This window comes from Triplophysa dalaica, chromosome 5, assembly GCF_015846415.1.
Source record: "Triplophysa dalaica isolate WHDGS20190420 chromosome 5, ASM1584641v1, whole genome shotgun sequence".
Taxonomy (NCBI): Eukaryota; Metazoa; Chordata; class Actinopteri; order Cypriniformes; family Nemacheilidae; genus Triplophysa; species Triplophysa dalaica.
Genome location: NC_079546.1, coordinates 9,959,961 through 9,986,712, shown reverse-complemented (window position 1 = coordinate 9,986,712; position 26,752 = coordinate 9,959,961). Strand labels below are relative to the sequence as shown.

The following is a 26,752-nucleotide window of genomic DNA, read 5'->3' as shown; positions in this document are numbered from 1 at the left end:
AACGCGCCATGTAAACAACTGTCAAAGAAAGCCAGAGGAAGGGTTAAAAATACGCCCTGTTTGTCTTCCAGCTGATAGTTTTTAGGAACTTAAAAGTAGAGTCAAAATAAGCAATTTGGAGAGAGAAAGAGAGAGAGAGAGAGAGAGAGAGAGAGAGAATGACCTCTCTTTTGCCAGTGTAAGTAAGAGCGGCTGTACATGGCCGGTACACAACTTAAGTTATTCCTCTTTGAATAAGACAGTCACGAGCCGGTTGTGGTGGGTAGCAGTATCTATCTTACGCTCCTCAGAGTGAGGGCTATTATGGACTGCTTTTACTCAGCAATTAAAATACAAAACCTTTCTCTGTGCGCACACATGGCTGTGCATACACCCCCACAAATACATAAATAGAAGAAAAGCCAGTTGCACACTGTATACCGTTATCTACACAACATTATCTACAGACCAACACCAATCTGTACAACCTACTGTAAAACCTGCAAACCCTCATTAATAACATAAAATCTTTTGAAACAGTTGGATAGGGAGGGGTTACAGGTAAGCAACTGTTCTCAGTACAGCGGAAGTCATGGGTCCCTACCTGGCGGTCTGAAGTCACTCTTGGGTTTTTGCTCAGAGCAGGACAGGGAAATCAGGAGCTGGATGCTGAAATAGAATTGAGCCGAAATACAGATGCCCTTATGCACACGCTCTCTCTCTTACACACACGAGCATCCACGACTGACACACGGCACTGAATCCCTCCCTCCCTCCCTCTCTCTCTCTTCTCTCTCTGAGCCTTGTTCTACTCTTTTTCCCGCCCACCTACCCCAACACCCTCCCTTTCCCATATTTTTTCACACACACACACTGTCATACTCTCCCGTCACACATGCGCACACACTGATCCTCTCTCTCAATCACTGTGACACATGCACTCTTTTGTACATAGATTCAGCCATGCTCTGTATCTTTACTCAACAAACATGTCCATCCCCTGCTTTTGCATTTCACAGACAGGAAAGAGCACGCTCAAACGTAACTAAGGTTAAGACCAGAACGGAATTCCAGCTAACAATTTACAGAACACTGGGAAGCATTCATTGTATACAAATGTAACATTTAACCTTATTGAAAATAACAATATAAGACATGCTTGTAACTTTTGAGTTAAATTCAGGAAGGAGCCATGCACGGTGCATTGTGCTATACAGTAATCCAGAATGGAATAGCAGGTTATGCTGAATTGAAAACTGCAAGTATTGCTCACTTTTATTTTAAAGCATTTCTTAAAGCATGATTCTCTATAGTCAGGTAAGTGGCAATTTCGGAATTGTCACGTCCGTAAAGGTCCATATTCCTCATGATTAGGCACATGAAAACTATTTTATGTTCAATGAAGTGCAATCCCTTCTCCATTTGTTAAGTATCCTTCAGGTTTGTGCATTTACATTTTTCTGGAATCCTACAGTGCATGTCTTCTCTCAAAAAAACTGTCGATGACTCATTCATTGTTTGATATTTTTCTGATGTTTACACATTATCAACAGGGGTTTAGTGGTTAGATGGTTCAATACACTAGAAACTAATTCTGAGAGTTTATGTCACATCCATAATGCTGGAATTGCCCTTTACAATAGATGCTGAACACGTGATTTTGACCTCAATACATTCTCAATTCTCAACAATAGCATGTGTTACGTTGTATTCTGTATATTTTTAACAAATGTAATTCCTCAATTGGGTATTCCATCTATACAGAAATTTTGCACACTTTGCACAATGTACATATACTGTACTACTCGCTAACTACTCCAACCCCCTCTGCTCTTTCACATGCTGGGGTGGGATAAGCATAATTACACTATATGTTAAATACACTAAACTTATTATACTACATATTATTATGAACAAGATCTAATATTACTAAGAGAGTATTGGAGCTTTTATACCTATAATGTGTAATTACACGTTGTTAATGAACAGCGACCTTTGGATCCCACATTTCCCTGCTCTTTCTGTCTCTCTCTATGCATTAGATGCAGCCCACGTCCCCTTCAGGAGTCAGTCAAGGGCATTCCCTGAGAAAGTGTATGCAAATGCACCGTGAGCCCGGAGCAGCAGCATGGCCCCTCCCTTGGTGCAGATGCTCAGCGCAGGAGGGGTGGGTGGTGGGTCACGGGGGGCCGACCAGTGGCCTAAAGGGACTACAGCCACAACAATAAACACAGCTTGAGCTCAGCTCACTGACAAAGCAATTTAGTACAGCATTAATGCTAATAATGAGTTTTTAAACATAGTCATTTTCTAAATCAGCTGATTTGTATACTTGTTGGCTTGATTTTGCCTGCTATTATAGTGCTTTTTGGCATCTCTTAGTGGGGGAGACTGGAACAAGCGTGGTTTGAATGCTCCACAAGGTCATGCCATTTGGTCAGAAACACTCGGTGCTGCACGTCTGCAAACGCGGATAAGAGAAAGGGGGCGGAGTTATGCGGTCTGAATGCGATCTTGCTTTCCTCACCTTACACACATCAGAGCATTAAGGTTAGATGCGCAAAGCATCCGGATCGCTCCCTTTGTGCGCTCTCAGACTCCAGCTCTCTCTCTCTTTGTTTCTCTCTTCCTCCTGACCTCATTTTCTTGCCGTCTCTTGTTCACGCACTGTCTAATACCTCGCTCACGCTGTGACGGTTCATTTTTCCATAGTGCGTGTGTGCTGCAGGCAGCAATATGTTCAATCTGACAGTTTACATTAGCAAAAGCCTCTCAGCAATAGAATAAGCTGTTGGCCATTAATGACATCCACTCAGACAGCTGCTGAACACACACACATACAGGTCAGGTTTCTCTTTTCATGTGCATAACTCACAAAATCGTGCAATATTAGAACACGACCTGTAGGACCACCTTGTAATTAGAGGAAAAGTGACAATTGGCTGAGGAGTCTGGAAACAGGTACTTACACAAAGCTATTGTATGGCTTTTAAAGACCTGTAATATAACGCATAAATACTATCCCATGACCAGACTAACACCGAATCTATGTGTTCCACAGAAAGCTCCAAAGATTTCGGCAGAATGCAAACTCCTGGCATTTAAAGTTCCCCACAATCCCCCGCACCGTATGTGTTTGTTTATTAAATATTATCTCTGATTTGATTATACACTCAGCTGTCAATAAAACTGTAGCATTATGACCTCCATTCCTCTGAATTTTGCAAATTCTGTCAGGGCTGGCGATGTTCAGAAACCTTAAAATAAAACAATAAAAAGCATGGAATGACGTGTTAATGTGTTAAATTGATCCAAAGCGGACCAATGGGGAATTTGAGTACATTCTCCAAGGTTTGTTATATACAGCACAAATAAAGCACCCCACTTGGGAGAGCGATCTTTAAATATACGCTTAAGTTTGTAAGATGAAGTGTAAGAGATAATATTGATGGAACAGGAAGTGTGTGCTTACACAGGCAACCAGGCAGGAAATCAAACCCAGGGCAAACAGAGTCAAAGCTTAATGATTACCCACGTTAAGCCGCCTACTCTAAACAACAAAGCTTTGCAGGAGGACGTGTCTTTTGGTTTTTATTCAATCAGACGTGTGTTGAATCTCATACGGTGTGACATGACTGCATGTCTTGTAGGCTAGGAAGATGCCGGTTTGTACTCAGCTTCCTGATGGGGAAAATTGAGATTCAGCCAACTGGCGCTGGAGAAGATGTGAAGATGACAGCAACCCGCGTGCATGTTTACCACATAAATGTAAGCGTATTGATCGAGTGTGGGGGACATTTCACATCTGAAGCCGTCATTATCTCATGCCACACTGGGCTTATCTGCCATATCTCTTCAGCTCACGGGGCTGAATATGATGGATCATTCAAAGGCTAAAACAAAGAGAAACATTATCAAATCTTGCATATCGCTAGCTGACAAGGACCAGGCAGGATCCCTTGTTTGATCATTTGTTGCACTTTTGGCAGCTTACACAGAGCATTATACTGCCCTCTTGGGGACAACAGTTCTAAATAAACAGAATGAATGACCTTTGAACCAGACTTAAACAATGAGAAGGTGTCCGTTTCACAAAAAGCGTTCCAATCTGTGATCTGAGGTCAAATCATTCATGGAGGACTGATTGATTGAGGCTATCTCCACTTTTAAGGTATAATGGCTCAGTTCCCATGGGTGCTTCTGTTCCCATAGCAATGGCCTGTATAGACAATAAACTCCCAGCAATGTTGTGGCTGTAATGATCTGTAATCCTAATCATTAGGCAAGGGCTAATATTTCAGTATACTTTGAAGATTTATTTTGTAAAACAAAGATTTCAGTTGTGGTCAAGCTCCCGATTCCAGTATCATTGGTGACAATTTTAACTCAACAAATGTCTTTATACAATAGTTCGATCGACGCTACTGGAGTATAATAAATGAATAAATGCAGCATAGAACTGGTGAAATTCACAAAAATAGTAATACCATACAGACAGATCCGTCACACCTGTATTTAGCTATTTTAAGATTACAATCATCAATAAACTTGGATATATGTTTCTTTTTTGATTTAATTATATTCTAATATGATGTTGGGTTGTTTGGGTAAAAAAGGGACAACCCAACTGTAGGGTTGTAAATTAACATATGAAGAGCTCTTTTCCAAAACGCATTAAGCGCCAAACAAAAAAAAAATGAGTTTGACATGCCATTTTGCTGTGTACTAAACCTATTCACTGCTCCATCAATATTTCATGCTTTCATTGTTTGTTTTTAAAAAGAAATAAACCAAATTTTTTTGGAAAAAAAGGATGGATTTGTATGTTTTGAAAAAGAGCTCTTCATATGCTCGTTCCAACCCAAAATGCTGGACTGTTTTAACCCATTGTTGGGTAAAATATAAACCATTTGCAGGGTCGATTTAACCCAACAGTTTGTCCCTTTTGACCCAATGCTGGGTTGAAAATAACCCAGCATTCTCTAGAGTGTACATTTATAAGACAATTGTTCAGTTAATTCAACCAATATTTTAACCAATTAAGTTGAATATATATGACCACCCCACTTTTTAATTGAAAGTATTAAAGTTACAATGTTAAAAGTTAAATTTTTGTGTCAAAATCTAATTTAACGCAATCAAAGTATTGCAGGAGGGATTCAAAAGCAGTATAGTCGAGTCGCTTACACGATTCTTTGATGTCACACGCCAATTGAGGGCAAAAAATGCGTGGCTGTAGTAGTTGAGGCATCTTGCATGCCACTTCCAACATTTCACGCTCCTTCACATCAACAAATTATATACCTTTGTTATGGTTTTGCAATCTCTAGCAGTGAAAATTGCATACTGAAACTTTAATATTACCCATAATCATTCGGTAAAATGGTATTATCATCTTATACCACCACTGTAGTAGACTACTATTACACTCCTTATTTTATAAGCTTTCCTTGTTCCCAACTTACCATCGATGCAATTTCTTATGGGAGTGCTACTTTGACATCAGCTCATTTTCTCTGCGATTGCCAGTGCTCGGCATGGTAAACAGATTTGAAAAAATGGCATAGAGAAGAGTACTTAATACAATAATCTCAGATGTGCAGTGGAGGGTCTGCTTAAGCGCAGAAAAATAAATTAAGAATGGAGCTCTCAGCTGCCACAATAATGAGGTAAAGCAGGAACATACAGCTCACTTACACCTGCTAACCACAATGAGTGCCAACTCAGTAACTCTTCTTATATTAGAAAGAGAAAGAAATGAAGAAAGAGAATGGTGCAAGATAAAACAACACAACATTGAAAGTCAAACGTAGTCTGCCTAGTCAATCTAATCATAACAAACCCACAAAAAAAGTTCAGTAAATCTAATGTTCTATTTATCTTTACTTATTCAAAGTGTATACACATGAGTATAGAATCCATCAGATTAATATCAGCTGGTCTGATGATGTAAGCCTATTTTCAGAGAATACGTGATAAGTAAAGTGCTATTTGTGTTGCTAGCAAAGGTATCGGGCAAGCCGAAATGGTTTGTATCATTGAATGCTCACTATAATTGCAGATTTAGGACATGCACTTTGATAGCACTTGCCAGTTAAATTCCCAGGCCGCAAATGAACGGGCTAAGTTTAGACTTTACATAGAGAATACACATGGTTCTGAAGTGAAATGACCTATTTCTTACAAAAATAGCAAATATTTGTAGAGTTCATTAACGTGGACATTGCCGCAACATCATTAACTCGGACCCCCATATGTTTTTGTGTTATACACACAAATTACCACTAAGCGTTCGATCAATGCCAAAGGGAAAAGGGATCATAAGGATATAAAGGAAACGTACAACTTTCTAAATGTTATACTAATAGATTCAGATGTATGCATCCATCTTCAAGAAAACCATCCACTGTTGAAATGCCTTTCAAAACGAACAATATCCCCCTGCCCTTTACAGAACCTTACCTACCCTTGAATATAAATACAACAAACAGGAGTGTCTCCTTGAAAAATAACACTCCTTAAAATTGTGTGTCCAACTAGAGAAAAATGTATTGAGAAAGAGTGTGCGCATGGAAAGGAGAGAAGGAATGGTCTTGATCAAAGTATGTCTCCTGAACAAGAGGGGGCTCTCAGCCAAACAAAAGGTCAAGGGTACTTAAAGCTGTGAAAACTACACGCACCCATTGAGCATCATTAATGCGAGTGCTGCTGTTTTCATTCTTTGCCTATTCTCAACTTTTATATGCTACAGAATATTTGAGTTTCTTACCCAATACACCCAATAAGACCTCAGTGGCAATGGAGCCTTTTTTAAACATACCCTTTAAATCTGTATTCACGTATTCACCTACTCAAAGACAAGAACAAAATTAAATGAGTTTCATAAAGCGGTGCTGCGTCGCATTACAACGAAATACATTTATACGCTTGTTAAACTTGGTCTTGTAAGACATCTTTGCAAAACTGGCAAAACTAGACAAATTATAATCAGTTTAAAATGAGCTGATTTGATTGAGTGTTTGCGTGGGGCTGTGGAGCAGATACATGCAGGAGATTCTAAATGCGTTTTAGGTAGAGAAACTATCCTTAATTACTTCTGATAGTTTAATTATGCCTCCTGTTTGCCAGGAGCGTCAACCTGCCATACTCGAACGAAACATCTTTATTTTCATTATTCCTCGCTGCCGTGTCTATCTTTCTCTTAATGCCCGGGCACCTCCTTGCTTTCTTTGGTGAACGCAGGTGTTCATTTCAGAGTTGTCACTTGCAAATGCTGCCCATGTAGATGCATGCGCACCACTTCTTCCCGACACCTGTGGAGGCCATTGTGTCTGACGGTAGAGGAGGACATGCTGCAGATGTTGGAATGGTAATGAAGTGTGAGAGTGGGAACGTCCAGGATGTCCATTGTAATCATACTCCACACATCCCATCCTTGGCTCCTATTGCATAGCTAATGCAGAACTCGTCATACTGGGGAGGCTGGAGAACCAGATGCTGTTGTTTTGCTGTTACAAATCCAGATTTCATACATGAGGATTTCTTGTTGCACATTCAGGGGATGCTTTTGCTAGCCTTGTGCTTGTTTGGTGCTGGTCTAGCTGTTACATAACCATAACAATGTTTAAAAAGCAAAACTATTTCCGTATGAATCAAACCCAAGACGTTGGCATCGCTAGAGAAATGTGGACTAGCGAAACACATACTATTCATTCTCTTCCATGGAAAACGTTTATAAAGTCATCTCTACTTTGCAAGATAACTGAAGATACAAATAAATAATAACAATGCTGCAGCTCAGGGTGGACCACAACACAAAGCTAATAGTTGATGAAAGCTTAATTCTTTAAATATCTAGATTCAGTAGTGTTTCGTTGTTCACCAGCATCCGGTAAACACCGGTGCTCTTTTCGCATTAGAGAGGTAGACCGCGTCTGGAAGAGTGAGAAAGCAATTCCCACAGGGATAAATTTAATGGGGGCATCAGAGAGTTGGAGTGAACTGCTGTGATTTAATGTCTACTAGAGTTGCCTTATTGGCTATTCCACTCAGGATGAGTAATTAGAAGTTCTTCATAGCCCCATCTTGACCTAGCTGACCTCAGACCAAGAGAACTCCACAAATGGAAAACACGTTTGCAAAGGGAGGCCTGTTGATTATACACATCATTAGAGCTACCATTACTTCTTTACAAAACACTCTATTATAACTATTTTTATTATATTTAAGGTTATTTTTGGCTTTATTTAATAGGATAATCTTAGGGGTGAGGGAGGGAAACTGGAGTTGGGGAAGGATTACGAGCCAGGACTTGAACTTGGGTTGCCCAGCAGCACTATAGCACAACATGTCAATGTGCTGCCCACATGACTATCTACGCAGACCATTTTATTTTTTCAAACGAGTAAATGTAATGTAAACTCCTTTTTCCATGAGCCAATTATTAGTCAAGAAAAAGAACGGATTCGAGTCAAGGACAATGGGGCCAGTTCCCCAGGGCCACTAATTGTCAGGCTTACAAGGAACACCAGGATACAAGCCACTGCAGGTTTAAGGACGTACGCATCAACCAACGTGTGCTAGTAAATGCTGCCAAATTGTGAATTAAACTAAGAGTTCTGTTCTGGACCCTTCCTTAGCACTAGCCTTGTTTGCCACTTCCCAAGTACATTTTAGTATTAAGCAGACATATTTTAGCCAAAATTTTGCAATTGAAGAATACAACACATATCTATTCCCTACAAATTTTACTCACAAGTGGCAGTTGAGCAACAGAACATTTCTCATATTTAACATGCAGTTTATAGCATGACAACAGTGGGCTGTAAAAGTGCCCTGGGGCTCTGTGACTCAGCATCACTCAAACTTGTTATTGCAAAATCATATAGAATGCAAACAAACATAGAAACAGTCATGAGAAAGGTCTCAAAGAAGGGGCTCACTCTGTGGACTATGGGCTGAATATGAGGTCGGCTTTAGAGAACACATATTTAATATATCTAATAGATATACAATAGAATATATTTAATATAGTTATCAAGGGTCTGATTTTAGATCATCAAGCCGCTGCACTATTAAGTACATTTTGTCCAAAGTGTGTTTTAGAATCAGCCCCCTCAAGATAGGCTGCAATTGTGACTCCACCTGTAGCCTTGAAGTAGATGGCTCTAAAAACATTATTTCATAGTGACGTTCATCAAAGCGTAAGTAGTTTGAAGGCCTCAGAAAAAGAGTGGGCCTGAAAAATGCATTAAGTTGCATCAAAGTAAAGCAATTTTTTTATTGAAAGTGTCGCACTGAGATGAAACAGGAAGAGAGAGGGTAATATTGTTTGTACTGTACAACACGCTCAATTGCCCTTTTTGCAAAGCACAGAAAATAAAACTTTATACGGTATGGAATGCACTGTAATGCAATGTAATGACTAAACACAATGGTCGTCTAAACGGTCCACCCTGCCTGTATAGTTGTATCAAATAAAATAGCAAAAAACAAAAAAACAATAAAAAATAGCAATAATAGCACATTGCAATTTTGCTTTCAAATAACAGCACTGATCACAAATTCCCACAATCATGAACAATGGACTTCTTTAGCTGCAATATTCACTCGTGCTGTGTACTTTCAGATATGCCAATTTCTAAACCAATAATGGTGTTGGACTGGAAAGCCTCTTTATATTCTCTTTGGCTGACAACAGCATTGAGATGCATGTCATGCCTTTAATTGCCTGTCAACCCAAGATGATTAGAGCTACCTGCTTGTAGTCCGTGTCTATGCTGGATTCACAGCATACATTGAATTTCCTTTTAATCAAGGCCTTTGTAAAACAAAAGGCAAAGAAGTGGCCGGTAACCCATACACAGAATCCCCACGGTGACATGTGTGCAAGAAAACAGAGCATTTTAGCATTTACTTTCCAGATTTCAGAATTAAGTAAATGAATGACCCAACAACATGACTGGACTTTGGTAATTCATCACGATGCCTAAACGGATTTCCCTGTCCCACAGCAATGGGACATCGATAGATTCCTTGTAAAACGCAGCAGTTGTGTGATTAAAGAAAACATGCATAACCAAACAATTAAATGGATCATTCCTGAATGTAGGGGTGGGCGGATTATCCTAAAATCTATTTCACGGAATGAATCATTTTATTTCACGGTAACTATATATTTCATGGTAACAATATCCGATTATAATATTATATTTTATACCAAATTTTTGTTAGATTGATTTACTTTATTTATTTATTACAGTTCATTTAAATGCTCACCCTAGTTAAAATGTGTGCAAATTCTGAAAATGTACTAAAGATATCTGATTAAGTTCTGATTAACCGATTTATTATTTATTAAGGTTTATCTACGGGCTAAATCATATGTATACAGTATGAATATATGCAAAAACAATGAGAGTACAGCATATGACAGGTATTATCAACTAGTGTTCATGGGTCGGTAATGTAGGTCTTTATCGCTCTTCAATCTCTATTAGATGAGCATTTTTATTGTGTTGCGACTCTCTCTCTCTTGTTTATTCTTGCGCTTGTCTTTGCACTGTGAGTCTTTGGTGACTCCACACATGTCAAAAGTGCTCAAGTCAAAGCGCTCACGCGGCGAGCATCATTGCGCGTTTCGACGTAAATTTCACCTTGGTTCTTCTAAAGTTAAACTTTATAAAAACAAATTACAGCTTTACAAAGCCATCAGACTTTTGTAATACATGGTGAGAATTAGCTTTTTTATATGCAGGTGCAGATTATACCGCCCAGCCTTAGCTGAAGGGAACAATAAGGCTTGCCTTTGCTGATTTTTAAGTTTAAATTTTTTTACTATTAGTGACCCTAAATACACACTTCAATTCAATATCTGCCCTACAGTTTTTTCCTCATTGAATATTGTGATTTACTGTAAAATACAGTAAAATTGCGGACACTTCTCTTATTTAAGTTTCTCAAAGCTTCATGTACATATAGTATTTTTACAATCATATCCTTCCTTTGTAAGTCTGCATGCAAAGCATCTGGAATGTATGTTAGGGTGTTGTTCTATACAGCAAGAGCCGGTGGTTTATTATGCAACGTTATACTGTGTGAGATTCAAATGCGTGAAGACAGGAGGGTTGGGAGGTAGCTTCTGTCTCTAAGGCAGATGGTTATTGGGGTTATTGAGGAAGACGGATGAACTGTGTTAACATCATGTGAAAGATGTTCCACCTGCCCTAGCCTTTCATTTACACAGATCTGACTTTGGTCCAGGATGACAAACGACGGGATGCACACAAACCCGAGCGCAAGTTATCAAGAAGTACGTTTTTTAAGAAACTCCAATTCTGACTCCAGTGGCGGAGCCAGAGGGCTAGTTGGGGTGGCAATTGCCACCCCATACGAAGTCCTTGCCACCCCTGTTGCCACCCCGCTGAAAACATTACACTGTTAGATTTTTACGAACATTTCCCAAATCTCCCAGCGGACGTGAATGCATCCTTACGCAGCACGCACAAGCGTGCAGCCGCAGCGTGCTATTTCTGCTACACTTTTCATTGGTTAAGCTGACACGCAGCACCTTCGTGACGTGCTCCAAACGGCTCCAAAACAACGCCGACAGCACACGGGATCGATGAAGAGCATTTTGCTGGTATATACGGCTTTTATTGGTATTAAATTAAACGAAGTAGTGTTTTAACGGGAAGTAAGGGAGACGTTGCACTTTAGTGCTTAGCATTAATACTTCATGAGCATTACTAGTCGTGAAACTGACTGACTAATACTGTCACGCCTGCGTGAATATGCTTAAAACGTGTCGTTAGCAAATGTTCAGCAACAATCACAGACATTAGGTAGGCTTATTCATATTGGCACGTGTAATGCAGCACTAATCTTAGTATAACAGACCGTTGTCATGAAAAACAGAGCGTTGCCATGGACGCAGGATTCTAGCAGTAGAGACCGAACGGACTATTTTCTTTCGCGGAAGCAATATAAATAGTTTTTAAATCAATAAACTCCCTTTTAAATCAATATGTTGTGTCAAATTATTTATTTATTTGGTAGGTAGCCATGTAATAAGCGGGATAATGTATAGCGAGGCTGTTGTTATAGCGAATACCCTCCGCTTCACGCCGGGCTCCTAAACAGCCTGTCGGTGTTGTATTCGCTATAACAACCGCCTCGCTATACATTATCCCTTACTTAACATAACATGTCTAGATGTCTTTAAGCAATTTTCCTTGTTTTGTCAAATAGGCTAGACCTCAATATACTCAGATTTTGTCGTCATGTATTACTTTAGTATTTGTATTATTAGTAACGGTGTACTCATGGTAAATAATAACAAGCAAATTGTTCCACATTATGGTTTCTTCATGAGGTGTGTAAAACATTTTGCTTCATCTCACCACAACCGCAGAATTATGCTGTTCTGAATCTGAATGTTTGTATTTGTGAACTTGGTGGTGCCATACCATGGGTAGATGCAGGTTATACCTGGTACACCTATTGAAGTTTATCATTAGAGTCAGTGTTAAAGGGCTCTATGTTTTTTTTGTATTGTTGTTCTACTATTATTCTTGTAGTACATGTTTGAATGTGTACAACTGCCTACTCCTGCCTTGTTTTGACAGGTCCAAGTTTACCTCATTTTTTTCTCTTGGACTTGATTAGTCCAAGGAGCACTTTGAATACTTGTTGTTCTATTTTTGCTGTATACTTAATACATATATAATTGTGTACATTTTGGAAAATAAACAACTTTATTAAACTTTATACATTTTGTGGAAAATAATTTATTTTTACCTTGACACCCCTTTGCCACCCCTGTTTTTAAAGTGTAGCTCCGCCACTGTCTGACTCGTCTGAGAATGTTTCTTGGTTTTAATTAGTTCTTCGGCAGTAATTATAACACGACACATCGGCGTGCACCATGCGTAATAGAGCGTGCTGGGTTTGAATAGATATTGTAAGCCATGGTACTCAAACACGTTTATGGATTCTTTCTCAGTCACATTGCAGACACCCTTGAAAATGGAAGATTCTTAATAGACAACAATGCGTGTGGAGTCTCTCAAACTAGGTTGCTTATATTCCTCTAAAGGAACTTCCTTATAATAAAGAGTGAGTGAACAAGACTTGTGTATTCTACAGCAAAGCTATACAATGCAATGTAACAGACACAGAAAATACATAATAAGAAAATATGGGACCACCTGCAGTCTCTTCTATTCAAACTCATTGGTTGTAATAGCCTGCAGTGAATTGCATAGTTTGTCACGGCTGTGCAGAAGACCCTGCAGGAACAAATCAGGTTGTGTGAGAGTACCCTGCCCAGTCAAAGCATCCACCAAACCTACGCTCTGCCACTTTGGATATGTCATGACCAATAAGGATGAAAAATTGGACTGTTCGCGGCAATCCTGCTCTGTGCCTGTGCGCCGAGTCCTTCCGCACTTGCCTAGAGGTGCGGAGCCCCTTGCGCTCAAAAAACAAAATGGCACTTTAACAAACGCCGAATCAAACACAATTCCTCCCCAAAAGGCCCTGCTGTAGGTTCTTCTAAGCATCGCAGGAGTGTTTTGTTGCAATCGAAACCGGGGCTGTTACGTAGATGGTTCACAACAAAAAAAAGAAATACATTTAGCGTTAACAAGATAAAAGAGATAATTCACAGCATTTACTCTCCCTCGTGTCATTTCAAACCTGTACTGTTTTCTTTTTTCTGGAGAACACATAAGAAGATGTTTTGAGGAATGTTGGGACCCATACAACGCTGGACCCCATTGACTTTAACTGCATGGACGAAACCACATAACAGTCCTCAAAAAATCTTCTTTTGTGGTCATATTCAGATTTTGAGGGTAAATAAATGATGACAGAATTTCGATCACTGTGTGAACACTGTGTGAGACAAGTAGACATTTAGAATTTAATCTAGAACCTTCCAATGGCATCGTTCTTTCAACCGTTTCTTTAAGATGTCAGTGTCTGAGTTCTCCTTTTCTAACGTTCACAGTCTGAGGGTGTCCTTGTTGGTTGTGAGGGAATTTTGTTAGTAAAATCTTAGCTCAATTCGAACCTCAGAAGGACAGCACACTATTCAGAATCGCACTGAAAGAAGAGAATCAGAAATGTTCAGATTAAGCGGCTTTACCGTGGGATTCGAAAAAAATATCACTTATATCCTTCGTCAATAAAAAGCATTTGGATTTGTTATCATGCTCTGGTCCTAAAGGGTAAAACCCAGCTTAATGTTGACTTTCACCACCCCTAAAGAGTTTTATATTTTACCCGGCGGCTTGACTTTATCCATATTTCAATGAGGTGTGTTTGTGTCTTCTCCATCCAGAGAGTAAAATCAATATTGCATTAGTCAAACTCTTAAACCCATGAAGGGGAAACGGACAGCACAAGTCACATAGATCTGCTCACTTCAGCCCCTCCCACATGATAGCAAAGATGCTGTCTAGAAATTGTGTTATAGCTTTTGATATATGACAGAATGACAGACACATTGAATTTATGTTATTTGGAAAATCTATTGATTTGTTCAGTGACGCGAAATATGGTTTTCGAATGAGGTAGAGCTCTTGGTGTGTGTGAGTGTTGTCTGGAACAGATAGTAAAAATTACTATTCTAAACTAATCACATTTTCTACCAAAAAATACCTAAACTATAGTTAGAACTTGGTCATGTCATTACAAAAGTAAATAAGCATAACATCAGAAAAAAATCTGATGCTGTGCTTACATCTGCTTTTACAATTTGTCTCGGTGATCCAGTAGCAATTTGTCAGGTAACACAGACTACTTTACACCTGGTGGTAATATGTGACCCAAATTCATCTCCTCTGACCAACTGAGAATCAACTTTGATGGGGCTATATATAAAGATCACATATTATAAATTTATATATTGCAAAACCACAATGTGACAAACATAGAATTCTCATTGTTTTCTAACAAACCACTGTGTCATCAACGTCAGGCAAACAAAAATGTTCATGAGAAGGTTTGTACTCTGATATCTTGACCATGTTTATGTTTGGCTGTTGCAAACTATTGGGCTGGATTGTTTAATCTGCTTGTTTTTGCATGATGATTGAATGACGGGTATAAAAGCTGTCCTTTATTGCCCAGGATGCATCTGATCAGATTTAACCATAAATGAAATGTGGTTACATGTGGTTTCATTTGCATGATGCAATCACAAAACATTCTGGACCTCATTTACTGTATACTATTTTTAAACCCAATTTTTACTCTTTTCCTGCCCGTCAATTTTAGAATTTTTCGTCATTTGTGAGACAGCGCTTCCCTGCCAATGGCGGACACTTCTGGCAAAACGTGTTTTTACTGTTATACATTAAGGGACGTTGTTACCCATCTTCTCAAAGAGTACAGAAATTACGGATTCAAAAACAGCACCATTGTAGGCAAAGTTTTGCCAAAAAAACTAATGTTTGCTTAACTGTGTTTTTGAGGAAACCTACACCACATTCTCTCATCTGACATATTGTGTGTTAATAAAAGAAAATATTCTGAAAATGTTGTCATCAAAATTTTGCTAAAATTATTTAAAAGGCAGGGAAAGAGTTAATATCAGCAGGGATGGCAATGGAGCTTCTAACATTGTTTAAAGCAGAAGCACAGTTTCTCATGGTTTTATACTAGCAACAAAAAATTAGGCTTGCTATTAAAACAGAAACCATTGAAACGATTTAAAATATACAGATAACGGTTGTGGTCTACAGAAAGCGTTGTGCTTTTGCATGGCACCATTTAAGTTAGCAGTGCATGAGGCGTGCATGTTGTGTTTAGACGCTGTGTGTGTTGTTTGGCCGTTTGGCCGGTTGGCAGGTGATAAAGACTGAGTGTCCAGATAGGGGATGAAAGCTCTGCAGGTGTTTGGCTGTGAATGGACAGGGAGCCCCTCCAGCCCCCTGGCATTTCTAATGAAACCAAACGGATGCAAGCTTGCCTGTGTGTGTGTGTACGTCTGGTCTTTGAAGCCACAGGACAAAGACTAACCTTTAACTCACGGTAGCTGGCTGCTAATGCTGGTCTCGGACTCTCTTCCTGAAGTCACGGGGAAAAGCGTTCTTTCGATCTAAAAAAAAGAAAATAAAGAGGTCAGCCAAAACGCATAACATTCTCTCAGTTGTATCGAATAGAAAACTCTGGAATTCAGTCCATCCGTCAGCCATTTTGGTCATATGCCCTGGAAGCTACTTCTTGTCATTCGAAATTGAAATAAGACTGCATTTTAAAATCTGTTTCCCAAGATTTTCTTATAATAACAATTACAAATCCCTGACAATGAAAACATATGTTTCAAATGTTAATCAGCGTATTTTAGATGGTCTGAAGAATAGGCAGGGGCTTTCATTTCGGCATGCTTAGCATTCAAACGGATCTTTTAATGAATAGTCCATGACGTTCACACTGTGTCTCTGATTTGACAAAAATTGTTTTAAAGATTTGAGTCACAACGTAGGCCGAGTTCTACTTAAACTGTTCGACATAATTCTCCGAAATAGCCATGGGTATTCTCATGGTGCAATCAATAGACTCAAATGCAAGCATTAAGAAATAACCCATAAAGCCAGTGTCATTTCCTCCTGTTGATTTTCCAATCAGCGGGGTAACCTAACTCTCTCAGTGGGGAAGGGGAGTTCGGTATCGACGGGCTGGTTTCACAGCTGACGTTCTGCGTGTTCATTTGCAAGCTTGTAGAAGTGCATTATGTGCTGTTGACGCAGGACAGACAGCAGCTGGGGATCTGAACGCCATAGGTGCACCGTGTCATTGCGTCCAAAGCGTCCAAAGGTAGTGTAAACCAAGGAAAACTTCTCTGTTTAAGTATTTTTACATATAAAACAGCATGTCTGTCATTTTTCAAAACAACCAAAATCATTGTTTTGAGTTCTTTTCTATTAACTAAACGACAGATTTTTCAATTTTAGTTGTATTAATTATTTTTAAACACAACATCTCTCCATCTCCAGATTATTAAAGAGCTCTGTTTGAATACTAGATGTATTGTGCTACTCAGCAGACAGCATGTGGCTGCCAGGCAGAGCAGATTGCTAAGGTGGCTATTTAAAGTATGCATATGGACAAGCTCACGCAGGCATTATCGTTGTCTAATTTTTCATGTGAAAATAAAAATGTGATTTGTCGTTGTCGAAGAGAAGCCTGGTTGTAAACATGGTGTGCTTTTAGCAAAAGCTAATATGAGAGAGAGAGAGCGCGAGAGAGGGATAAACTAAATTTCTCATCCATATCGTTTCTCCTCCGAGGCTCTTTATCTGTCTGAGCTTTGATGCACAGATTAAAAGCTATTACTTTAGACTGGCAGGTGTTGGAAGGGAATGCTTGGATAGACAATCGCATAGGAAAATAAAAAAGCAAACAATGGCTCTTCATATAGAACCCAGGCTATTTATCAGTCAAATAAACACTTGCTGGCAAGGGGACAAAAATGCAAAGGTCTACCAAACCATTTCCCTTTGTATCAACAAAAAGCACTTCATTTGCATTTTGGAGACTTGCCAACATGTTTGAAAATGGTTTTATAATAAGACATGAATCTGTAAAACCTCATTCCTATAAAAACAACACAATGCTCTTACAAAAAAGAAAAATGCTGTGAATAAATATGGAAAAATAGCTGTGCATTGGAAAAGTGATTTGTGTATCAAAGTCACTGATGTTGACCGGCGGTCTGCGGTGTGCTTTCGATTTCACTTGTCCCATTTGGCTGGCTGTGGTCATGTTCCAGCTTTGAGTCCATTAGTGTTGCTTTGAAACTACTTATGTGAGGTCTGAACTGCTGCCAGAAGGAACAGCTGCTTCGGTGTGTAAATCATCCAGTATAATGCAGAGGCTATAAGCATGAGAATGCCCAGCATCCCTGCCCAACAATCAATGATGCGCCAGCAATTTGACAGCTCCTACCGGCAAGCCTCTAAATCCTCAACATGAGGGCGGAACAATGACTGTCCATATTACCGGTTTGTCTACAGATAATTTATTACATTTTGTGGGGTTTTTTTGGGGGGGGGTTGTTATACAGTTGTTACCATAAAACAATGAATTATTATTCATCCTCTTTGCCTCTTCCTGTTAACTTCCATCACTAAGGTCACTTTTTCTTCACTGGTTCCATATGAAACACTATTTCGTCCGGCCCTGCATTTGAATCTTTTGAGTATTGATAAATGTATTCTGCTTTAGCTACTTTTATTTAGTAAAGTAAGTTTGCAAAACCACCTTTAATCTAATTTGTAACGCTGATCTAAAAAGCATAATGTATTTCACCGTTTCATTACCTTTTTGTGATCGGATCATTTCATCCCCACCCCATACAAACTCTACAGTGTTGCATGCATGCTAATGATTTGATACAATACCGTAATAACAAGCATAATATTTCTCCAATTTACAGTGTTGAACACATTATTTGGTTGTTCCTTGCTTGAAATTTTTTCTTTCATTTGTAAGTCCTTTTTATGCCATATAATGTTTTAGTTAATTTTTGTTTAAAGTCACCATGAAATCAAACAGGAAACATTGTTGCAGTGATTATTATAAATTATTTACTGTATCTGTGCACACCATTATTTTTTCAAATCTTATAAGCACTTGTAATCTTTAATCAAAAACATAAAGCACCTCTCCCCCTTTTTACAACAACTCTTCACCACAAAAAAAGGTAGGACTATACCCACTGTCCAATGGCCAGGCATTTTCAGCCCGACTTGCAACAAATCAACTAAATAAAGCCCGGCCTAATTTTGGAAGCCGTTTCACTCGGATATACGCCACGATACAGTCAATTGCAACTTCAATTTCATGGTGACTTTAAGGTAAAAGATTTCCCTAAAGCTAAAATATTTGACAATGCCAAAAGGTTTATTAATCATTTCTTCTCTAAAGTCAACTTTTTCAATACCTACACAAGTTGACAGCAGCTTTGGAAACATCAGTGATGTTAATATGACAATCCAAATTAAAATGATGTTAGTATACAAGCAGCCAGAACATGTTTACATGATCACGAAGCCACCCAGCGCAACATCTGCAGATGGCACCTTGACATTTCCCATCCCTGGGTTTCAGGACAGAGAAAAGGGGATTAAATGCAATCCATGTCTTTTAATTGCTGTCATGTCCCAATAAGCAGCAACAAGTGAATGACATGGAGAAATCAACTCAGTGTTTTTTTATTAAAAGCTGTGTAGGAGCTGTAGTGTGTATGACATTGGATATATTGTTATTGTAATGAATTTTGAGCTTTGAGCTCTAGAACACGCTGACACCATGTGACTCCCCATTGACAATTGTGACAGGCATCCCTTTGATGAATATCCAGGCAGACACCAAAGACCCAGTTATGTCTATTGGTGTTTATGTATACCCATGTAGTACAGTCACATCCTAAACAAGTTCCTAGAGATTGTTTAAACAATGGCTTTTCACCAAGTTAATTTTGGTAGGACATGATAGAGACCCTAAAATAACACTTTGTGAGTTTTCTGTCTAGACAAAATGGACACTTACTGTATGTGTTCAATAAGATTGGTAGCAAAACTCAGCTTCCTTTCAATATAATACATTTTGACAAAAATATAAGACAGTATAAACCATGTGTCCATTATATAGATGGAAATTCCAAAATATTCTACCATTTAGGTAAGTGAAAAGATGGCAAGAGAAACTTCATATGATGATCAAAAGGGTATATAATAATAACAACAACAAACAACAGAACACTATCTTTATTTTGTGCAGTCAAATCAATTTATATAAGCACCTTCTTGAAAACGCAAGGGGTTTATCCAATAAACACATTTGAATATTTATTAGCATAATATAATATATGTATGTGTGGCATGTATATTTGTATTCATATGTATATAAATACACAGACATACATGTATGCATTTAAGAAATATGAGTAATATATATATACATACAATGTAAATTATTTACAAATATGAATGTCTAAATATTTATGTTAAAAAAATGATGTGTGTGCATTAATTTATATATGTTAATATGCATGCATGTACATATATATCATATGAACACAAACATTTATTTTGGAATCGATTAATCATGAATAATTGATTTGACAACACTATTATGATCATAATGATGATGATTATTACTGAAATAACTGATCATCCTCATTCTTGACATTAGCAGATTTGACATTAGTAGTATGCATAAGTATCCTATGTAGTGTGTCAAAAATAAGTCTCTAACAAATAATTTGACTGTCAACAACAAAGCAAGCCTTGAAACTTGAGTTACTAAGCAAAGTTTTATAATGTTACATTGACAATTCAACAGTAGAAAATGCACCTTCTTTCACTGTTGCTGCATTTGTGATACTTTTATAATAATAGTATAGCCAGTAAATTCAAAACTTATGAACATGACATGCCTCCGTGTCTGCAATCATTAGGAAAAATCTCATAGCAAAATGCGAAAGTACAGCCGAAGATATCATCTAAAAGAAACAGATCATTATGTTTGGAAATAGCTTGGGCAGCGTTCCCCTGGAGGGAAGCAGAGCAGGTTGTCAGTGCAATGACGAGGGTGTGATTGTCGGATGAGCGGTGTGCACCAGCCCTGACACATCATGCTGCAATCACGGCAGAATAGCTGGCTAACGGCTTCGGAAATGATTAGGAACCATCCCTCCCTTCCCAGACCTCTAAAGCCTGTGTCCGAAGCATAAGACCTTCACAGCAGGAGGGAGACCAGAGTGGGCCATCTGCCTCTTCTGCGGACGACTCATTATGCTGAGGTGACCTCCGTGGTGACGTTGCAATGTAAACACACACTGTATAGAATGCGCTTCTTCAGCAGGAGTTTGATGTGCCTGAAAGTAATAAAAGATGCTTGCCGGAACACTCACGGTGAGCAGATTCGGAGGACTTATCTTCTTTCTTGCATTGTCCCCAGCATCTCCAGCTATTTGACAATCTGATATTGGAACAGGGCGGTTCATTTGTAGTGTCACTCCTGCTGGTTTCCATTGAGACTTTTTTATTCTCTGACTTGAGATACTCTTTAGGTGCTGACTGTCAACGAATAACAACCCTTCCCATCTTTTCCGAATGCCACTCTCGTGTGACAAGGCTTCCTTTCTCTTCCATTCCAATTCCCAATCTCCATATTCAGTTTTTCACTTAAAAACACAGTGTGTCTGTGTTGTGATGGTGTATGTGGACAGGGTGAAAGATAAATCCACAGAAGGCAGCCAAGTGAGTGGTTTGATGGAGGAACGGATGGCAAATAAGAACAGTGAGGTGCCGTTTATTTTCGCGTGTCAAGTCTTTCTATTTCTCTTCTTTGACTTTTTAAATCTGTTTTCTCCTCAAGGCTGCCCTCCCCTTTCTCCTTTGATGTGCCGCTGTGCAAGAATCATAAGTCTGGAGAAGAGACACGCCGCACCCGGTTAAGAAGTGATTTCTGTGGCGGCCATGGCGTGCCTGGATTACTTATCCCGTCGTGACACATTTGCAATCCTCTGGCTCTCTGCTGTAATGGTGGCTCCTGGAGTGAGTAATTATAAACCCAAACGTTTGTGTTAAATTGCGACCTCGTGGCAAAGCTACGGAAGATGCTGTTCCATGTTTACGATTAATAACACAGGATTGTCTCTGGTAATCAGCTGATAAACACTCAGCCTTGGAAGGTGACAAATATTTTCTCTCTCGCTCTCACTCGCTGTTAAGCATAGATTTTCTGGTACACATATGCTCTGTTCAAAGTAAGCTGCCTACATTGGCAGGCATCAAATTGAGAGCCTTATAGACATGCTCCCAATGCAAAGGGTGCTAGAAATGTTAGAGAATTTAATAATGTCATAGCTTACATATTTCATAGAGAGGACAATGGCTAACTTTTAACACAACAAAAAACTGAAAAAAAAACACTTGGAATAAGCTGACCTTAAATAAACTTTAATTACATTCAAACTAGTCTATTAACAAATACACAACATGTTTGAGAGTTTTAAAACACTTGAATCACATGTGTCTCATGATCTTAAAAATCTTTTCAAAAGTAAAAAAAAGTACAAATTAATTACTATTATAGACAAAAAAATTATTTGCCAACATAGCCATTTCATTAAAAAATTAAATGCATCTTTTTTAAAATATGAAACCAAATAATGAAGATAAAGTAGCCAACAAGGCCCCATAATGAATGGAAATTCCATCACTACTGTTATACTGAATACATATATTCTCTGGCATTCTATAGCTACAATTACGCTATTATTTTAAGTTTACTATTATTTAAAAATGAATAAAATAAAGAATGAGTCTGCAAAACTTTTGAATGGAAGTGTATATTGTTCAAGTTAACATATGTGTGTTTTTTCCAGCATTTTTATCAGAATCACATAATCAGCATAATAACATGCTTTTATCAAACAACTGATGTTCCATTCAACTTTCAATTCAACAAGTCTTTTTGTGTTATATGCGGAGTTGCTGCCCAAGTAAAATGTTTGAATCAGTACTTCATCAGGTCCTATTACAGTTAGGATACTATCATTGCTGGTTAGGCAGTAGGAAGCAGCCATCTCTTTATGTGTGCATCTATAAAGGATTAATAGAGGGTATGCACGTAACATTATTTCCACATGAACACCATGTGAACACGCCAAAACACATTCCCTTGAGAGGCAAAACACTTAGCAAAATGGCTGAAAATTACAAAAACTATCAGGAAACACTATTCCGCACAACATATCAGTGTCCTTTGTAAGACACATGGTTCATTTGTAACTGGTATGGATCACCATCTAGTCCAACTGCTTTTAATTTCAGCAAATAATTGCGTGATTAAGTCCCCGTTTGTTTGTTTCTCATATTAAAACCAGACATTTTGCTGCGTTTTTTACCACAGGGGGAACATGTCCTGACACTGAAGGGCGTGTGTCCTGGTGTGTTCACGTGGGAGAGTGACGTCAATGCATTCCCTCTATAAACAACATACACAGCACAGAATGCACTTATTTAAACTTGCAAAGTTTTAGAAGACATCCTACATATAATGCATTCACAATACTTTTAGTACCCGGGTCTTTTTGATATAAGGTGTAAGGGGTAACAATTAATAAAAACTCAAACAGTGAATGCCAGTACTGTTACCAGTACTAAAAAAAAGTTATCCATCAACATCATAAAACCCAACGAGTAATTCCCTTTTAAGTTATTGTTCTAATCCAACAAGACCTTTCAATAGCATTGTCCTTGTGAACCACAAAAGCAGTAATAAAATGCTGCTGTGATTCACATTTCTATGATCAAACTGTGTCTTTTCAGGCGTTGTGGACAGTGCTACATATACTTCAAGATAGTATAAACTCCTTTTTGTGAACACATAACGATTGGCATTGCAGTATCACCAAGGCTTTCCCCCTTATAAAGATGAGCGTTGATGTACTTAGTGATGAGTCATTCTCAACCCAGTGGGGGGGCAAAAAACATAAGAGACGGCCGATCACGACAAACAGCAGGTATCAACAGCAATTCATTCATCAGTGTGATCATGGAGATTACTAGTAAACAGCGACACACAAGACTAGTGGGGTTGTGAGAAAGCTCCAAATATGCGTGGGAGGAGAAACAAAACCCCAAGGAAAATGGAGTGAGGTACATGTCTCTATTGGTTACATGATCCAATGAAAGGTGTCGCTGATTTAGTACTCAGCCGCATCCATTAAGGACAAATTAATGCTTTCCTCCAAGAGAGAAGTGGCGGAGGCTTACAAATGGAGTGCATTCGAATGAACGATTGGTGTTTAGAAAACTCTCACAAACAATGATAAGACTGGCAGAGCATATAAATGAGCTATACGTTGCATCTATCACTGCTTGGTTAAAATCTTAGTTGCTAGCTTTTGGCAGTTATTGATTTTGAAGAACTTTCTCACATCTTAGCTAAATCTGCACAAACAACTATAATAAATTAATATGTAGACTTTGTTAAAATGTTTTAATATTGTGGTGCTACAGTAGCATTGTAAACATCTGGACAACATATGCAAGCTAAACTATAGAGAGTGTCTCTTTGTAGAGAGACTAAACTGTTTAAAAGGGAAGGGATGCTGGAACAGGGCAGGGTAACTACAGGTTCCAAACCACCTGGCAGAAAGCTCACCAGGGAGGAGATCGCTCCAACACTCCAGCCTATTGTAACTGCCAAAGCAACCAAAGCTCAGCAGGAACAAATTACTTAAATTGAGTCAAGTTTGGCGCCTACATTCCTTCTAGATTCTTTGACCCACCACACCCACCTCCCAAGCCCAACAGGTCCCTTCTGGGTCACAATACTGCCTCTGCAACATTGCATCTGAATATTTTTCTAAATACCTTTCAGGCAGTACATCCTGAGGATTAGGCAGGATGGTGTCAAATATTCTCTGGTGGATTGGTCGGCTGGCAAAGGGTGTCAACACACTCTGTGTGGACCAGGAGGGGTGGTGTTATTTGGGAAGACAAGCTTTTGCGCCTTACTGGTCTGACAGTGGGCTCTTTCATGTCCAAGGATGGCATATTCTCATACAACCTACTTTCCCTGTCAATGCTGATAATTCATAGCGTCTCAATTTTTTATGAAGTGACTCTTAGTATACAACACATATAAACTTACAGAGCTTGCCCAGCAATTGTAAAGTGTGGTTAGGAAAACACTATGGATAAATACTGTGTATATATATATATATATATATATATATATATACAGTAAGCAATATATATATATAAAGTGTTGTAAAAAGAGCTTGAAAGCTGATCAAGTATGATGGCATAGTGAACAGTCCTATATCTAATTTTTAGGGAAAAAAAACTATAACCAAAGAGACAGTACGAAAAGAAAAAAAGCCCGAAAGACCATTGAAAACTTGCAGCAAAATTGCAGCTTCAGAACAGGTGGGTTTTTAAGTTCAAGATTACCAGCTCTTTTATAGTTGTGTCCTTCATAAAATATATGTAAATGCATTGCAGCAGGAGCCGGCCGCTTTCGACAATGTTTTGCTCACTCGTTTCATCTTAAGCGATCATTATCCGTGGGTTTGGGGAGAAAAGGGCTCAGCTGCATGGCCAATTTCACAGCCAATTCAAAAGCTCTTCTCGTTTACACAAATGAGGAGCCGTACGTCATATTAATGCTTTGTGAAATTCGATGGCATCACTGACTCTCAGTGCATAAAAAGCTGACTGAGATAAATGTGCCATAACATCAAACACCAACAGATAATACAGCAAACTTCGCAGATTGATCAGAGTTTGTGCGATAATGTCAGTCAGATAAGGTTCAGTTAACAGGCATTACATCAGTAGATACACCGGTAGTTTCTGAAGAGTTTAGCAAATTTGGTACTAATGGGTGCCAGGATAATGGCATGTGCATGTACCTGTGCATGACGTACATGCCTACATGAGCGTGATAGAGCATAATGGCTTTGTGTGCAAACGTGTGCGCAAAAATAGTCCTCTAAAGCATTTGTGTATGTGTGTGGGCAAGCCTTTCCAATTAGGCCAGTAAGGAGGTCTCCATGGCGACGGCAGGGATGGACCCATACTGCACATGCATAGCATGAGTGGCATTGGTAGTCTGGAAGCTAGCAGCTACCTTTTTGTACATTGGTGCCTTATTGGATGAGACCACAGATGAGGAGGGAGATGTGAATGGTCCATAGGAGAAAGGAAATAAATACATTGATTTTGTGTCTTATCTACACCAGAATCTGTTCCTCCACATGTAACCTTGTGGTGAAGTGCATATAACGAAAGTGGCTGTTTATCAACATCTAGTAGAAAGAAGATGTAAGCAAACCACTTTGATATGTATCACCTGTTCATTCATGTCCTTAATGTGCCCAAGATCAGAACAGTACATGTGACTATACATGCAAATATCTTAGTGATATGGTTAAAACCAATCAATGATATTGTGACTTTATCAGTATCAAAATGTATTATTTTCAATGATTCCTCTACACTTTCAAGAGATCTCAACAAACAACACCAATAATAAATGATTGATCTAAACAAATTTGAAATCATTTTTATCAAAAAAATATAGATTCATTATATTTTGACAACATTTTGAGGTTTTATAGTTACTATTATTGCGTTTGTATTTTTTGTATGTAATGTATTATGTGTAGGTATTTTTGATAAAAGAAAAAACAAGTGTGTTATGTCCTTTGAAAGAAAAAAAACTCTTCTGGTGGATTGTTTGTTGTTGATAGTCCAATAAACTTAAATATAGTGTCATCCACTAACCCAAGTTTCAAGGGAACTCTTACCGAACGTTATGTGTTTCATATTATTACAGTATATGTTTCCTTGTACTCATTTCAGGCCGTATTAAACTTACACAACGCCATAAATACAAACAGAGACTCAACATTCAAGATTGATATGCTCAATCTGTTCGTGTTAATTTTCCCATGCTCTTTCCAAAAGCAGGATGAAAGCAAACCTAGGCCCACTAAAAGCATCACTCAGGGTCCTAAAGATGAGCTGCAGAGACTTTCATGTGCACCCTTATGCTGGCGGTCAGTATAGAGAGTGGATGCCCTGCAGATACCTGTCTCCTTTTCATCTCTAAATGCGGGCCTTTACAGGTGTGCCTGCACCCTGCCTTACCAGTTTATGCCTGGAGAGAGGCAGTTTGTGTTGATTGCGCTGTGCGCTTGGAGTAAAAGACGCGGGGGCTTGCGACACACTGCAAAGTA

The 26,752-nt window shown here is 38.7% G+C and overlaps 1 protein-coding gene across 7 annotated transcripts in view; it reads right to left on the bottom strand.

Annotated features, from left to right (window-relative positions):
* Positions 1-26,752, bottom strand: part of syt1a (synaptotagmin Ia) — a 189,686-nt gene that overhangs the window by 86,481 nt on the left and 76,453 nt on the right. For 6 of the 7 annotated variants that reach the window (XM_056748126.1, XM_056748122.1, XM_056748125.1 and 3 more), the window contains one exon: positions 16,006-16,084. The gene's annotated coding sequence lies outside the window, so the exon portion shown is untranslated. Of the gene's footprint in view, positions 1-583; positions 725-16,005; positions 16,085-26,752 lie in introns of those variants that run through there. The other variant, XM_056748127.1, reaches the window with a different exon arrangement.